The sequence below is a fragment of the Cynocephalus volans genome, chromosome 10 (assembly GCF_027409185.1).
Source record: "Cynocephalus volans isolate mCynVol1 chromosome 10, mCynVol1.pri, whole genome shotgun sequence".
In the NCBI taxonomy this organism is placed as follows: domain Eukaryota; kingdom Metazoa; phylum Chordata; class Mammalia; order Dermoptera; family Cynocephalidae; genus Cynocephalus; species Cynocephalus volans.
Window position 1 is genome coordinate 64,012,871 of NC_084469.1, and position 12,497 is coordinate 64,025,367.

Sequence of the window (12,497 nt, forward strand, 5' to 3'; positions counted from 1 at the left end):
ATCTAATGGAGAAATAGCTGTATTTTGAATAAGGATTGCTGCACTGGACGACTTCAGAACATTACTCACAATGTCATCCAACAGGAGTCAGAATCCCCATGGACCGAAGCAGATTGGCCTTGACCAGCTCTGGGACGACCTCAGAGCTGGAATCCAGCAAGTGTACACCAGACAGAGTATGGCGAAGTCCAGATACATGGAACTCTACACGTATCCTCCTGCTTGAACTGAGATAATTTGCTTTAGAATTTTGATACTTAGTGGTAGGATCGATGAATTATTAGAAATTTGACATCGTGTGTTCTCTTCTCAGTTCATCCTTGAAATGTAGTCACAGAATTCATCTTTAGCTTTACGTTTTTTGAATAGAGGTCCTGTTTTTCGGTTTTTAGAACAGAGGTAATAAAATTGGCTAGTTAGTTGTCTAATGCAGTGCTGGTCAGTACAGTAGCCACTAGTCACATGGATCTGTTTACATTTAAAATAATTTAAAAATTCAGTTTCTTAGTCACAGTAGCCGTATTTTAAGGGCTTAATAGTCAGATAATAAAATATTTCTATTACTGTGGAATGATCCGTTGGACAGCACTGGTCTAAAGCAGGGGATCATTTGTTGAAATGTTGTCCATTTGTTTATATATTGTCTACAGCTGCTTTCATGTTACTCGGAGGGAGCTGAGTAGTTCTGTCAGAAACGATCTTGTCCACAAAGCCTAAAATATTTGCTATCTGGTCCTTTACATAAGAAGTTTGCTGACCTGATCTAACGGGATAGCACAGAGAACAAAAGTTTAACTGTTCTGGTCCTGTTTCACAAAAATGGTATTTAAAAAGTATCTCCCTCATTTGTCATGTGGCCTGCCATGTGCGCGAGGGACAGTGCCGCGTGCTGCAAAGGTCACGAGGGTGTAAAAGACGCGGCCCTGCTCTTCCATACCCAGTGGTGTGCTGTTCGCCTTTGTAGAGTTTCTTGGTTCCGTGCAAATATGAAATTGGAACTAGAGCTAAGCCAACTCAGTAGTGAGCAGGTTGCTGCAGATTCTAGGATTTCAAAGTTCAATGGAGATTTAAGTTTAAATCTTTGGTATGTATCTGTAATTATCAAACTAGGTTATGTGATATTGTAGTGTTCCCTCAAATATGTTAGCATCTGAACATCCTTAAAAAGAATTTAAACATTGATTTAGATGGATATGAAGCTGTCTATTTCTAAATTAACTTACAATTTATTGTATGTATGTACACATATTCATATATGTACTCATATATACTTACACGTAGGACACTTTTCAAAAAAAAATCAGCTTTATTGAGATAATTCACAAACCATAAAATTCACCCTTTTTAAAGTCAAAAAAAAAAAAAAAAAAAAAAAAAGAACCAACTTTCAATCTACTTAGTGACTGCTGAAGTCACTCCGCAACCATTGGTCAACCCGGGGCCCCGCAGGAGACCTCGTAGAACCCTTGGGCGCGAGCGGCGTGTGCGCATGCTCACTTGTGTTTGGCACTGCTCCTTGGTTAGCGTTCGATCGGGAGGCTTTTGGGTGGTGCTGTTGTGGCAGAGATGTTGTCTTCGAGAAAATAGTACTGAGTAATATTCGCTCATATCGGCTTCACGAGTGGGTATGAGCCGAGGGGCCAGGTGAGGGGACGGGCCTCTGAAGCTGCTGTCTTCTCCCATGAAGAAGCTTTTTGACATTTGACGGTAGACGAAAGAGTCACTCTCAGGCACCGCCACCAGGTGGCAGGAGGCGAGCTCGGACGAGGTTTGTTTCAGACAGAGAATCGGCTTTTGGCCTAGCTCCCAGATCCACTCAGACATCTGGGAAAGATCAATCACGCTGCCTAAAGGGGCCATGTTGAAAGAGGACACCAGATCCTTTCGTGTGGAGTAGGGGACTTGGGTGACAGAGCGGAACGAGAAGTAGTGGGCGGAGCTAGGCCCAATCTTAGAAAAGAACTGATCTGTGGCCAGGTCAAGAAATAGCCCATTAGAACCATCTTTCAATATCCTTAGTGACTGCTGACGTCACTCAGCATCCATTGGTCAACCCGGGGCCCCGCAGGAGACCTCTTAGAACCCTTGGGCGCGAGCGGTGTGTGCGCGTTCTCACTTGTGTTTATCACTGCTCCTTGGTTACCGTTCGATCGGGAGGCTTTTGAGTGGTGCGGTTGTGGCAGAGAGGTTGGCTTCTGCCGAATAGTACCGAGTAATCGCTGGTGTTAGGTTTAGAAGTGGATAAGAGCCGAGGGGGCAGGTGAGCGGGCTGGCCCGTTAAGCTGCTGTCTTCTGCCATGAAGGCGCTTTTTGACTTTGGACCGTAGAAGAAAAAGTCACTCTCTGGCACCACCACCGGGCTGCAGGAGGCGAGCGCGGACGCGGTTTGTTCGTGAAAGAGAATCGGCTTTCGGCTGAGCTGGCAGATCCGACTCAGACATCTGGGAAAGATCCATCACGCTGCCAAACAGGGTGATGTGGAAAGAGGACAGCTGATCTTTCCGTGTGGAGTAGGGGTCGGGAACCTCCAGCAGGCTGCAGGAGGCGAGCGCGGGAGCGGTTTGGTTGAGAAATGGAATCGGATTTCGGCTGAGCTACCAGATCCGACACAGACATCTGGGAAAGATCCATCAAGCTGCAAAAGGGGTCATGTTAAAAGTGGATAGCAGACCTTTCCGTGTGGAGTAGGGTAAGTGGATGACAGAGTGGATGGAGAAGTAGGGGGCGGAGCCAGGCCCAAGCTTAGGAAAGAACTTATCTGTAGCCATGGCAAGAAATAGCCCGTGAGAAACAACTTTCAATCCCCCTAGGGACCACTGACGGCAATCAGCAACCATTGGTCAACCCGGGGCCCCCGCAGGAGACCTCTTAGAACCCTTGGGCGCGAGCGGTGTGTGCGCATGCTCACTTGTGTTTGGCACTGCTCCTCGGTTAGAGTTCGATCGGGAGGCTTTTGGGTGGTGCTGTTGTGGCAGAGATGTTGTCTTCGAGAAAATAGTACTGAGTAATATTCGCTCATATCGGCTTCACGAGTGGGTATGAGCCGAGGGGCCAGGTGAGGGGACGGGCCTCTGAAGCTGCTGTCTTCTCCCATGAAGAAGCTTTTTGACTTTTGACGGTAGACGAAAGAGTCACTCTCAGGCACCGCCACCAGGTGGCAGGAGGCGAGCTCGGACGAGGTTTATTTCAGACAGAGATCGGCTTTGGCCTAGCTCCCAGATCCACTCAGACATCTGGGAAAGATCAATCGCGCTGCCTAAAGGGGCCATGTTGAAAGAGGACACCAGATCCTTTCGTGTGGAGGAGGGGACGGGGATGACAGAGCCGAACGAGTAGTAGGGGGCGGAGCAAGGCCCAATCTTCGAAAAGAACTGATCTGTAGCCACGTCAAGAAATAGCCCATTAGAACCAACTTTCGGCACTCAGCTCCAGGCGGGGCGGCCCCGGCGCTGAGGGACGCTACCCGACCTTGGCGGGACGGGGGTTTCGCCAGGGCCTGGGCCCAGCGACCAGGCGGAGACGGCGCGCGAGCCTTGCAGTCTCCAGGGAAATGCGGGCTTGCCTGCAATGAGATTTCATTTTCTGCATTTAAAGGACATCCTTTTCTGAGCTGCTGTGAATAAATTTGGGATGATACTGTATGTTTTCATCTAATGGAGAAATAGCTGTATTTTGAATAAGGATTGCTGCACTGGACGACTTCAGAACATTACTCACAATGTCATCCAACAGGAGTCAGAATCCCCATGGACCGAAGCAGATTGGCCTTGACCAGCTCTGGGACGACCTCAGAGCTGGAATCCAGCAAGTGTACACCAGACAGAGTATGGCGAAGTCCAGATACATGGAACTCTACACGTATCCTCCTGCTTGAACTGAGATAATTTGCTTTAGAATTTTGATACTTAGTGGTAGGATCGATGAATTATTAGAAATTTGACATCGTGTGTTCTCTTCTCAGTTCATCCTTGAAATGTAGTCACAGAATTCATCTTTAGCTTTACGTTTTTTGAATAGAGGTCCTGTTTTTCGGTTTTTTGAACAGAGGTAATAAAATTGGCTAGTTAGTTGTCTAATGCAGTGCTGGTCAGTACAGTAGCCACTAGTCACATGGATCTGTTTACATTTAAAATAATTTAAAAATTCAGTTTCTTAGTCACAGTAGCCGTATTTTAAGGGCTTAATAGTCAGATAATAAAATATTTCTATTACTGTGGAAAGATCCGTTGGACAGCACTGGTCTAAAGCAGGGGATCATTTGTTGAAATGTTGTCCATTTGTTTATATATTGTCTACAGCTGCTTTCATGTTACTCGGAGGGAGTTGAGTAGTTCTGTCAGAAACGATCTTGTCCACAAAGCCTAAAATATTTGCTATCTGGTCCTTTACATAAGAAGTTTGCTGACCTGATCTAACGGGATAGCACAGAGAACAAAAGTTTAACTGTTCTGGTCCTGTTTCACAAAAATGGTATTTAAAAAGTATCTCCCTCATTTGTCATGTGGCCTGCCATGTGCGCGAGGGACAGTGCCGCGTGCTGCAAAGGTCACGAGGGTGTAAAAGACGCGGCCCTGCTCTTCCATACCCAGTGGTGTGCTGTTCGCCTTTGTAGAGTTTCTTGGTTCCGTGCAAATATGAAATTGGAACTAGAGCTAAGCCAACTCAGTAGTGAGCAGGTTGCTGCAGATTCTAGGATTTCAAAGTTCAATGGAGATTTAAGTTTAAATCTTTGGTATGTATCTGTAATTATCAAACTAGGTTATGTGATATTGTAGTGTTCCCTCAAATATGTTAGCATCTGAAAATCCTTAAAAAGAATTTAAACATTGATTTAGATGGATATGAAGCTGTCTATTTCTAAATTAACTTACAATTTATTGTATGTATGTACACATATTCATATATGTACTCATATATACTTACACGTAGGACACTTTTCAAAAAAAAATCAGCTTTATTGAGATAATTCACAAACCATAAAATTCACCCTTTTTAAAGTCAAAAAAAAAAAGAACCAACTTTCAATCTACTTAGTGACTGCTGAAGTCACTCCGCAACCATTGGTCAACCCGGGGCCCCGCAGGAGACCTCGTAGAACCCTTGGGCGCGAGCGGCGTGTGCGCATGCTCACTTGTGTTTGGCACTGCTCCTTGGTTAGCGTTCGATCGGGAGGCTTTTGGGTGGTGCTGTTGTGGCAGAGATGTTGTCTTCGAGAAAATAGTACTGAGTAATATTCGCTCATATCGGCTTCACGAGTGGGTATGAGCCGAGGGGCCAGGTGAGGGGACGGGCCTCTGAAGCTGCTGTCTTCTCCCATGAAGAAGCTTTTTGACATTTGACGGTAGACGAAAGAGTCACTCTCAGGCACCGCCACCAGGTGGCAGGAGGCGAGCTCGGACGAGGTTTGTTTCAGACAGAGAATCGGCTTTTGGCCTAGCTCCCAGATCCACTCAGACATCTGGGAAAGATCAATCACGCTGCCTAAAGGGGCCATGTTGAAAGAGGTCACCAGATCCTTTCGTGTGGAGTAGGGGACTTGGGTGACAGAGCGGAACGAGAAGTAGTGGGCGGAGCTAGGCCCAATCTTAGAAAAGAACTGATCTGTGGCCAGGTCAAGAAATAGCCCATTAGAACCATCTTTCAATATCCTTAGTGACTGCTGACGTCACTCAGCATCCATTGGTCAACCCGGGGCCCCGCAGGAGACCTCTTAGAACCCTTGGGCGCGAGCGGTGTGTGCGCGTTCTCACTTGTGTTTATCACTGCTCCTTGGTTACCGTTCGATCGGGAGGCTTTTGAGTGGTGCGGTTGTGGCAGAGAGGTTGGCTTCTGCCGAATAGTACCGAGTAATCGCTGGTGTTAGGTTTAGAAGTGGATAAGAGCCGAGGGGGCAGGTGAGCGGGCTGGCCCGTTAAGCTGCTGTCTTCTGCCATGAAGGCGCTTTTTGACTTTGGACCGTAGAAGAAAAAGTCACTCTCTGGCACCACCACCGGGCTGCAGGAGGCGAGCGCGGACGCGGTTTGTTCGTGAAAGAGAATCGGCTTTCGGCTGAGCTGGCAGATCCGACTCAGACATCTGGGAAAGATCCATCACGCTGCCAAACAGGGTGATGTGGAAAGAGGACAGCTGATCTTTCCGTGTGGAGTAGGGGTCGGGAACCTCCAGCAGGCTGCAGGAGGCGAGCGCGGGAGCGGTTTGGTTGAGAAATGGAATCGGATTTCGGCTGAGCTACCAGATCCGACACAGACATCTGGGAAAGATCCATCAAGCTGCAAAAGGGGTCATGTTAAAAGTGGATAGCAGACCTTTCCGTGTGGAGTAGGGTAAGTGGATGACAGAGTGGATGGAGAAGTAGGGGGCGGAGCCAGGCCCAAGCTTAGGAAAGAACTTATCTGTAGCCATGGCAAGAAATAGCCCGTGAGAAACAACTTTCAATCCCCCTAGGGACCACTGACGGCAATCAGCAACCATTGGTCAACCCGGGGCCCCCGCAGGAGACCTCTTAGAACCCTTGGGCGCGAGCGGTGTGTGCGCATGCTCACTTGTGTTTGGCACTGCTCCTCGGTTAGAGTTCGATCGGGAGGCTTTTGGGTGGTGCTGTTGTGGCAGAGATGTTGTCTTCGAGAAAATAGTACTGAGTAATATTCGCTCATATCGGCTTCACGAGTGGGTATGAGCCGAGGGGCCAGGTGAGGGGACGGGCCTCTGAAGCTGCTGTCTTCTCCCATGAAGAAGCTTTTTGACATTTGACGGTAGACGAAAGAGTCACTCTCAGGCACCGCCACCAGGTGGCAGGAGGCGAGCTCGGACGAGGTTTATTTCAGACAGAGATCGGCTTTGGCCTAGCTCCCAGATCCACTCAGACATCTGGGAAAGATCAATCGCGCTGCCTAAAGGGGCCATGTTGAAAGAGGACACCAGATCCTTTCGTGTGGAGGAGGGGACGGGGATGACAGAGCCGAACGAGTAGTAGGGGGCGGAGCAAGGCCCAATCTTCGAAAAGAACTGATCTGTAGCCACGTCAAGAAATAGCCCATTAGAACCAACTTTCGGCACTCAGCTCCAGGCGGGGCGGCCCCGGCGCTGAGGGACGCTACCCGACCTTGGCGGGACGGGGGTTTCGCCAGGGCCTGGGCCCAGCGACCAGGCGGAGACGGCGCGCGAGCCTTGCAGTCTCCAGGGAAATGCGGGCTTGCCTGCAATGAGATTTCATTTTCTGCATTTAAAGGACATCCTTTTCTGAGCTGCTGTGAATAAATTTGGGATGATACTGTATGTTTTCATCTAATGGAGAAATAGCTGTATTTTGAATAAGGATTGCTGCACTGGACGACTTCAGAACATTACTCACAATGTCATCCAACAGGAGTCAGAATCCCCATGGACCGAAGCAGATTGGCCTTGACCAGCTCTGGGACGACCTCAGAGCTGGAATCCAGCAAGTGTACACCAGACAGAGTATGGCGAAGTCCAGATACATGGAACTCTACACGTATCCTCCTGCTTGAACTGAGATAATTTGCTTTAGAATTTTGATACTTAGTGGTAGGATCGATGAATTATTAGAAATTTGACATCGTGTGTTCTCTTCTCAGTTCATCCTTGAAATGTAGTCACAGAATTCATCTTTAGCTTTAAGTTTTTTGAATAGAGGTCCTGTTTTTCGGTTTTTTGAACAGAGGTAATAAAATTGGCTAGTTAGTTGTCTAATGCAGTGCTGGTCAGTACAGTAGCCACTAGTCACATGGATCTGTTTACATTTAAAATAATTTAAAAATTCAGTTTCTTAGTCACAGTAGCCGTATTTTAAGGGCTTAATAGTCAGATAATAAAATATTTCTATTACTGTGGAAAGATCCGTTGGACAGCACTGGTCTAAAGCAGGGGATCATTTGTTGAAATGTTGTCCATTTGTTTATATATTGTCTACAGCTGCTTTCATGTTACTCGGAGGGAGCTGAGTAGTTCTGTCAGAAACGATCTTGTCCACAAAGCCTAAAATATTTGCTATCTGGTCCTTTACATAAGAAGTTTGCTGACCTGATCTAACGGGATAGCACAGAGAACAAAAGTTTAACTGTTCTGGTCCTGTTTCACAAAAATGGTATTTAAAAAGTATCTCCCTCATTTGTCATGTGGCCTGCCATGTGCGCGAGGGACAGTGCCGCGTGCTGCAAAGGTCACGAGGGTGTAAAAGACGCGGCCCTGCTCTTCCATACCCAGTGGTGTGCTGTTCGCCTTTGTAGAGTTTCTTGGTTCCGTGCAAATATGAAATTGGAACTAGAGCTAAGCCAACTCAGTAGTGAGCAGGTTGCTGCAGATTCTAGGATTTCAAAGTTCAATGGAGATTTAAGTTTAAATCTTTGGTATGTATCTGTAATTATCAAACTAGGTTATGTGATATTGTAGTGTTCCCTCAAATATGTTAGCATCTGAAAATCCTTAAAAAGAATTTAAACATTGATTTAGATGGATATGAAGCTGTCTATTTCTAAATTAACTTACAATTTATTGTATGTATGTACACATATTCATATATGTACTCATATATACTTACACGTAGGACACTTTTCAAAAAAAAATCAGCTTTATTGAGATAATTCACAAACCATAAAATTCACCCTTTTTAAAGTCAAAAAAAAAAAAAAAAAAAAAAGAACCAACTTTCAATCTACTTAGTGACTGCTGAAGTCACTCCGCAACCATTGGTCAACCCGGGGCCCCGCAGGAGACCTCGTAGAACCCTTGGGCGCGAGCGGCGTGTGCGCATGCTCACTTGTGTTTGGCACTGCTCCTTGGTTAGCGTTCGATCGGGAGGCTTTTGGGTGGTGCTGTTGTGGCAGAGATGTTGTCTTCGAGAAAATAGTACTGAGTAATATTCGCTCATATCGGCTTCACGAGTGGGTATGAGCCGAGGGGCCAGGTGAGGGGACGGGCCTCTGAAGCTGCTGTCTTCTCCCATGAAGAAGCTTTTTGACATTTGACGGTAGACGAAAGAGTCACTCTCAGGCACCGCCACCAGGTGGCAGGAGGCGAGCTCGGACGAGGTTTGTTTCAGACAGAGAATCGGCTTTTGGCCTAGCTCCCAGATCCACTCAGACATCTGGGAAAGATCAATCACGCTGCCTAAAGGGGCCATGTTGAAAGAGGACACCAGATCCTTTCGTGTGGAGTAGGGGACTTGGGTGACAGAGCGGAACGAGAAGTAGTGGGCGGAGCTAGGCCCAATCTTAGAAAAGAACTGATCTGTGGCCAGGTCAAGAAATAGCCCATTAGAACCATCTTTCAATATCCTTAGTGACTGCTGACGTCACTCAGCATCCATTGGTCAACCCGGGGCCCCGCAGGAGACCTCTTAGAACCCTTGGGCGCGAGCGGTGTGTGCGCGTTCTCACTTGTGTTTATCACTGCTCCTTGGTTACCGTTCGATCGGGAGGCTTTTGAGTGGTGCGGTTGTGGCAGAGAGGTTGGCTTCTGCCGAATAGTACCGAGTAATCGCTGGTGTTAGGTTTAGAAGTGGATAAGAGCCGAGGGGGCAGGTGAGCGGGCTGGCCCGTTAAGCTGCTGTCTTCTGCCATGAAGGCGCTTTTTGACTTTGGACCGTAGAAGAAAAAGTCACTCTCTGGCACCACCACCGGGCTGCAGGAGGCGAGCGCGGACGCGGTTTGTTCGTGAAAGAGAATCGGCTTTCGGCTGAGCTGGCAGATCCGACTCAGACATCTGGGAAAGATCCATCACGCTGCCAAACAGGGTGATGTGGAAAGAGGACAGCTGATCTTTCCGTGTGGAGTAGGGGTCGGGAACCTCCAGCAGGCTGCAGGAGGCGAGCGCGGGAGCGGTTTGGTTGAGAAATGGAATCGGATTTCGGCTGAGCTACCAGATCCGACACAGACATCTGGGAAAGATCCATCAAGCTGCAAAAGGGGTCATGTTAAAAGTGGATAGCAGACCTTTCCGTGTGGAGTAGGGTAAGTGGATGACAGAGTGGATGGAGAAGTAGGGGGCGGAGCCAGGCCCAAGCTTAGGAAAGAACTTATCTGTAGCCATGGCAAGAAATAGCCCGTGAGAAACAACTTTCAATCCCCCTAGGGACCACTGACGGCAATCAGCAACCATTGGTCAACCCGGGGCCCCGCAGGAGACCTCTTAGAACCCTTGGGCGCGAGCGGTGTGTGCGCATGCTCACTTGTGTTTGGCACTGCTCCTCGGTTAGCGTTCGATCGGGAGGCTTTTGGGTGGTGCTGTTGTGGCAGAGATGTTGTCTTCGAGAAAATAGTACTGAGTAATATTCGCTCATATCGGCTTCACGAGTGGGTATGAGCCGAGGGGCCAGGTGAGGGGACGGGCCTCTGAAGCTGCTGTCTTCTCCCATGAAGAAGCTTTTTGACTTTTGACGGTAGACGAAAGAGTCACTCTCAGGCACCGCCACCAGGTGGCAGGAGGCGAGCTCGGACGAGGTTTATTTCAGACAGAGAATCGGCTTTGGCCTAGCTCCCAGATCCACTCAGACATCTGGGAAAGATCAATCACGCTGCCTAAAGGGGCCATGTTGAAAGAGGACACCAGATCCTTTCGTGTGGAGGAGGGGACGGGGATGACAGAGCCGAACGAGTAGTAGGGGGCGGAGCAAGGCCCAATCTTCGAAAAGAACTGATCTGTAGCCACGTCAAGAAATAGCCCATTAGAACCAACTTTCGGCACTCAGCTCCAGGCGGGGCGGCCCCGGCGCTGAGGGACGCTACCCGACCTTGGCGGGACGGGGGTTTCGCCAGGGCCTGGGCCCAGCGACCAGGCGGAGACGGCGCGCGAGCCTTGCAGTCTCCAGGGAAATGTGGGCTTGCCTGCAATGAGATTTCATTTTCTGCATTTAAAGGACATCCTTTTCTGAGCTGCTGTGAATAAATTTGGGATGATACTGTATGTTTTCATCTAATGGAGAAATAGCTGTATTTTGAATAAGGATTGCTGCACTGGACGACTTCAGAACATTACTCACAATGTCATCCAACAGGAGTCAGAATCCCCATGGACCGAAGCAGATTGGCCTTGACCAGCTCTGGGACGACCTCAGAGCTGGAATCCAGCAAGTGTACACCAGACAGAGTATGGCGAAGTCCAGATACATGGAACTCTACACGTATCCTCCTGCTTGAACTGAGATAATTTGCTTTAGAATTTTGATACTTAGTGGTAGGATCGATGAATTATTAGAAATTTGACATCGTGTGTTCTCTTCTCAGTTCATCCTTGAAATGTAGTCACAGAATTCATCTTTAGCTTTAAGTTTTTTGAATAGAGGTCCTGTTTTTCGGTTTTTTGAACAGAGGTAATAAAATTGGCTAGTTAGTTGTCTAATGCAGTGCTGGTCAGTACAGTAGCCACTAGTCACATGGATCTGTTTACATTTAAAATAATTTAAAAATTCAGTTTCTTAGTCACAGTAGCCGTATTTTAAGGGCTTAATAGTCAGATAATAAAATATTTCTATTACTGTGGAAAGATCCGTTGGACAGCACTGGTCTAAAGCAGGGGATCATTTGTTGAAATGTTGTCCATTTGTTTATATATTGTCTACAGCTGCTTTCATGTTACTCGGAGGGAGCTGAGTAGTTCTGTCAGAAACGATCTTGTCCACAAAGCCTAAAATATTTGCTATCTGGTCCTTTACATAAGAAGTTTGCTGACCTGATCTAACGGGATAGCACAGAGAACAAAAGTTTAACTGTTCTGGTCCTGTTTCACAAAAATGGTATTTAAAAAGTATCTCCCTCATTTGTCATGTGGCCTGCCATGTGCGCGAGGGACAGTGCCGCGTGCTGCAAAGGTCACGAGGGTGTAAAAGACGCGGCCCTGCTCTTCCATACCCAGTGGTGTGCTGTTCGCCTTTGTAGAGTTTCTTGGTTCCGTGCAAATATGAAATTGGAACTAGAGCTAAGCCAACTCAGTAGTGAGCAGGTTGCTGCAGATTCTAGGATTTCAAAGTTCAATGGAGATTTAAGTTTAAATCTTTGGTATGTATCTGTAATTATCAAACTAGGTTATGTGATATTGTAGTGTTCCCTCAAATATGTTAGCATCTGAACATCCTTAAAAAGAATTTAAACATTGATTTAGATGGATATGAAGCTGTCTATTTCTAAATTAACTTACAATTTATTGTATGTATGTACACATATTCATATATGTACTCATATATACTTACACGTAGGACACTTTTCAAAAAAAAATCAGCTTTATTGAGATAATTCACAAACCATAAAATTCACCCTTTTTAAAGTCAAAAAAAAAAAAAAAAAAAAAAAAGAACCAACTTTCAATCTACTGAGTGACTGCTGAAGTCACTCCGCAACCATTGGTCAACCAGGGGCCCCGCAGGAGACCTCGTAGAACCCTTGGGCGCGAGCGGCGTGTGAGCATGCTCACTTGTGTTTGGCACTGCTCCTTGGTTAGCGTTCGATCGGGAGGCTTTTGGGTGGTGCTGTTGTGGCAGAGATGTT